Source organism: Mirounga leonina, unplaced genomic scaffold (genome assembly GCF_011800145.1).
Source record: "Mirounga leonina isolate KUSES-001 unplaced genomic scaffold, KU_Mleo_1.0 Mir_92, whole genome shotgun sequence".
Classification (NCBI taxonomy): Eukaryota; Metazoa; Chordata; class Mammalia; order Carnivora; family Phocidae; genus Mirounga; species Mirounga leonina.
The window spans coordinates 10,846,612-10,852,364 of NW_023270852.1; the positions used below are offsets into that span (position 1 = coordinate 10,846,612).

General features: G+C 38.0%; 1 pseudogene; it reads right to left on the reverse strand.

The window, feature by feature from the left end:
- Positions 1–4,158: 4,158 nt before the first annotated feature.
- Positions 4,159–5,135, reverse strand: LOC118003982 (annotated as a pseudogene).
- Positions 5,136–5,753: the final 618 nt, after the last annotated feature.

Here is a 5,753-nt window from a genome sequence, read left to right on the forward strand (position 1 = left end):
AACAGTAAAAACACAAAGAATTCAATTGGAAAACAGACAAATTGCACAAACTGGTATTTCACTGAGGAGAAAATATGACAAGCAAACACATGGAAACAGGGTCACTCATACATCCTCATGGGGATGTAAACTGATAAAGTCACTCCGGAATACAGACTGGTGGTTTCTTATAAAACTAAATAGGAACTTATCATAGGACCCAGAATTGCACACTTGAGCATTAATCTCACAGACATGAAAACTTACATTTACACAAACACTTGTGCATAAGTGGTCATAGCAGCTTTATTCATAGCCCCAAACTGGAAAGAACACAAATGTCATTTAACATATGAATGCTTAAAAGCACTCTGGCACATCCTTTCTACATCCATGGTAGAATACCACGGAATTCCACTCAACAATAAAAAGAAATAAACTACTGATATACACAACTATTTGGATGAATTCAAAGCAAGTTATGTTGAGTGAAGTAAACCCAGTCTCTAAAGGTTATGTGCTGTGTGATTCCATTTACATAACATTCATGAAATAACAAAATTGTAGAATGAAGGACCAATTAGTGGTTCCCAGGGGCTAGGTATGGAGGGAGAAGGGTGTGGGTGAAGCTACAAAAGGGTATCATATGTAGTGATTGAACAATTCTGCATCTTAATTGTGGTGGAGGTTCTGTGAGTCTATAATGTGATATAATTACTTAGAACTATACACACACACAAAGAATTATACACACACAGACACAGAACACACACAAGTAGTGCATGTAAAACTGATGAAATCTAGTGAGTTCTATGGTTTTGTACCAATGTCAACCTTACAGTTTTGATAATTGTATTATAGTTACACAGGATGTTACCACAGGGGAAAACTGGTTGAAAGATAAGCATGACCTTCCAGTACATAGTTATTTTGCACCTTCCTGTGAATATGTAATTACTTCAAAATTAAAAGATGTTTTGCACGTGTTAAATGTGAAAAAAGATATCTGAAGACAAGGGAAAATAAAAAGTAATAATTATAATAGCAAATACATATAACACTACATGCTTGATGCCATTCTAAGCACATTACATATAGTAAGTCATTTAATCCTTATAAGAATTCTATAATGTTTACAAAATAATCCTAATTTAGAGATGAGAAAGTGAAAATAGAGAAATGTATGTGAAAAATACTCAAATCCTAGCTTAAGGTGAATTTTCTATGATTAAGCAAAGGGAAAAGACAGAAGCGACCTACATACAGCTATTAATATACTTAAATATGTTAAATATTTAAATCAGTTCATAAAAATGTTAAAAATAAAAGACAAACATACTGGATAAATACTTAAATATGAGAATGAAAACATATTATTATGACACTTTTTAAAAATCATGAAAAGAGATATGGACAACACAGAGTTTTCAGAAATTAAATGGGCAAAAACAAAGACAGCTAAAATTATCTGGGTGATTTAGTAGTCAAGAGCACAAACGTGACAAATAAAAAAGAAACAGATTTGTTTTTGCCTCTGACATTTTCCTCCATAAAGTTTCCATTTCCTCATCTGTAAAACCTATTTTACGAAGTGCAAGTGAAGGTGACATGAGGTAATGTACATAGAATGTTTAGCATGGGAGCTGGAACATAAGTACTCAAGAAACGGTAGTTATTATTACTTTGTAAGATGAGGTATAGCTATCTAATATATATTTAACCTCAAAACAATTAAAAATAATTAAACAATTTAACCTCAAAACAATTAAAAGTAAAAATTGCAGTATAATATTTTTGTCCTTTTAAATGGCAAAAAAAAATTAAAGAAAAATATTCAACTCCATTGTTAGTGCAGAGAGATATATTATGATCCTTTCTGAGTACATTTTTATAGGATTCATCAAAAAAATTCTATAAAATATGCAATAGCATTTCTAGGACTCCATCCTTAAAATAAAAATTGAAACACAAGATTTATGTTTAATATTTAAAATGTCTGAAAAAATATATGCAAAGAACAACAAATGTTAAGTCAATATATCAAAAAGTTACCAGTAGTTTTCTCCTGACTAGGGATTTTCTTTATACTTTTGTTGTTTTCCAGTCGCCTTACATTGAGTATTTGCATCTTATATTGAAAGACAATACTTACAAAAAATTTATCTAAACATATCTGGACTGTATACTTAAACATCAAATAGAATTGAGCCTTAAATCTGTAAATATATAGTCATAATGCCTTGCAAAAAGGGCCTAAAAGAATAATGTTTTGTTAAATAAAGTATAGTAAAACCCTGCAATAAAATACTATGCAGGCACAGTAATTGATTATATAAATGCATATGTATTAGAAACAATGTCAACAAGTACTGCCAGAAAAGTAGTTACAAACCCTCTACATACTGTATGGTGACTCCATAACATAATAAAATAAAATAAAATTTGAAAAAAACCCCTATACATAGTACAATCAATATTTTATATATGTATCATATGATAATATTTTCCAGGTAGATAAAGGAGTAGATCAAGCTATAGATACAGATGGAGAAAAAAATACAGACACAGATAGAGATACAGATGCAGATGTAGATATGTAAGTATATAGATATAGATATATAAACATAGGAGACAAAATTTTAACAATAAAATTGCTTGGGGGCTGTACGTTTATGGGTTTATGAGTTCCATTTCATGTTTGCTTTTTTTCATAATTTCTAATATTTTCCACAAGGGACATAGATTTTTTTTTTTTTAAGATTTTATTTATTTATTTGAGAGAAAGAGAATGAGAGACAGAGAGCACGAGAGGGAAGAGGGCAGAGGGAGAAGCAGACCCCCTGCCGAGCAGGGAGCCCGATGTGGGACCCGATCCTGGGACTCCAGGATCATGACCTGAGCCGAAGGCAGTCGCTTAACCAACTGAGCCACCCAGGCGCCCGGGACATAGATTTTTAATTAAATACATATTTAAAAAAGAAACATGGACAACACACTATCTTCCTCCAAGAGGAAGTATCAACTAAAGAGCACACTGGGAAGGAGCTGTGGGTGGGGAGAGTCACAGAGGAGAAGAGATGAGAAGTGGGTGTGGAAGGAGGAATAGGAGTTTTCCACAAGCCGATGGAGGTTATCCCAAGGCAGAGCAGGGACATGGAGAACATGGCATGGCCTGGGAAAGGTGAGGCATAAATGGCCTGGTGAGTCTGATACTCCGGTCGCTCGGAGGTGACATGGGCAGTGCTGCAGTAAAGGAGGTGAAGAGTCAGGTCGTTAAAGGCCTCGACTACCCCACTGAAGAGGGGATCACTGAAGAACATGGCCTGACATTGAGATTGGAGGAGCCCCCTCCTCAGCATCCCCCCAGCACACATCAGCCCTCAGAAACCACAGGAGGGACCAGTCTCCATTACCTCAGTCTCCTCAGGGGTTGTTCTGCCAAATACAAAACACACAATTCATTTACATTCTCTTATTACAGACCTTCATGTTGACAGGATATAAACTATAATATAATAGGAATAACTACAAAACATAGAATCACTGATTCTGAGAATGTCATTAGCCAGAATGAAGGGCATTAAGGAGTATATGATTGTCTAGAGACCTCACAAGATGTCTCAGAGCTTGAGAAACTCACTGAGGAATAGCTGAACAAAATCCCAGGCCAGAGCACTGCTCTCACTTCATCTATTTTTAAAGATCATGCTAGAGTCATTAAGGATATATGACTTCTGAAAATCAATGCAATCCTGTCCCAGGGTCTTGGTGGGAGCGGGCTTGCTCAGTCCAACGGGGTGCTGTGCTCAGGTTGTTTTGATGACAAAGGAGTAAGTCCTGCAACCTCCCTGGTGAACTTGCTCCAGACACAGAACTCACTGAGCCATTTCCAAGTGTTTCAGTGGATCCCCGCTACGCACCACTTCCAGAGACCACTTCATAGATGGCTAGGGATTCTGAAAACTCAGGTTTTTTTTTTTTTTAAAGATTTTTATTTATTTATTTGACAGAGAGAGACACAGCGAGAGAGGGAACACAAGCAGGGGGAGTGGGAGAGGGAGAAGCAGGCCTCCCTCAGAGCAGGGAGCCTGATGCGGGGCTCGATCCCAGGACTCTGGGATCATGACCTGAGCTGAAGGCAGACGCTTAATGACTGAGCTATCCAGGTGCCCTGAAAACTCAGTTCTTAAACCAAAGTGATTTCTGCTTTGTAAACAACACATGAACCACCTGCTCCCAGATTTGCTTGGTCTTGATCCCATAAATGACAGGATTCAGCATAGGTGGGGCAAAAGGCATGCAAAGATGGGGCATGCAAAGATTAGCCAACAAGATGTGGGTATGAAGAGGAATGTGGTGTCCAAACCTCTTAGTAAGGATTGTAAAGATTCCAGGCCCATAAAAGAGGACAATGACACAGATGTGGGAGCCACATGTGTTGAGAACTTTGTGGCAAGCATCTTGAGAAGGGATGCAGAAGACAGCACAGAGAATCAGCACCTAGGAAACAAAAATTAGCACAGCATCTAAAACCACTGTTAACATTAGGATGGAAAATCCCTACCAGATATTCATTCGAATGTCATGACAAGCATATTTGGCCAAGCCAATGTGTTCACAAAAGGTGTGTGGAATGACATTATTGTGGCAGAAAATCAATCTTTTCAAAAGAAATATGGGGAAAAGTGTACAGAACTTCTCAGAAAGACAGTCACACCGATTTTCCCAATCAGAGCACGTGTAAGAATAGTGGTATATCTCAGTGGGTAGCATATGGCAATGTAGTGGTCAAACACCATCACCAGCAAGATCTCTGACTCAGAGATGAAGGTGGTATGGATGATGAAGAACCGAGTGATGCAGTGATCCAGGGAGATCTCCCCAGCATGGAACCAGAAGATGGCCAAGGCCTGAGGTACTGTGCACGTGGAGAGGACAATGTCCACTCCCGCCAGCATGCAGAGGAGGAGGTACATGGGTTCATGGAGGCTGCGCTTTGTGAGGATAATGCAGATGAGCAGACTGTTTCCGAGCAGGGCGATGACATAGGAAATGATGAAGGGGATGGAAATCCACGTGTGCTGGTCTTCTAGCCCAGGGATGCCCAGGAAGTGGAAGACCATATAGCTAATAGCAGTGTGGTTTAAGGCAGTCATGCCTGGAGTAGATGACCTGGGATCTCACTTTCTGTTTACAAAGAGATAAAAATACATATTCTTAAAAAAAAAAAAAAAGTATTTTATTTATTTATTTGAGAGAGAGAGAGTGAGTGAGCACAAGCAGGGGGAGGGGCAAAGGGACAGGGAGAAGCAGATTCGGGCTGAACAGGGAGCCCGACATGGGGCTCAATCCCAGGACCCTGAGATCATGACCTGAGCTGAAGGCAGATGCTTAACCCCGAAAATACACATTCTTTTTAATATATTCTTAAGGGGAATTATTCTAATATTCTTTGTGAATATTAGAACTTTTTGGCATATCTCACACTCTTCATCTTCTCGGAACATGCAAATAGGAAATATGCAAAGATAAAGGATATGGTCTGTGCCTCAATGAATGACAGCCAGTTATATTCACCTCCAACTAATCAAAGTCAGAAACATTATTGTATGTATTTCACTTTCAAACAGAGGATTATACATAAACAGAAAAACTCATTATGCATGACTAGGGAGAGTGTAAAAGATACTTGAAATTGACTAATTTATCAGAAGGGAGGCAGCATAAGAAAAGGTGAATATACTGATCAACGCACAATATGTTCATGAAACATT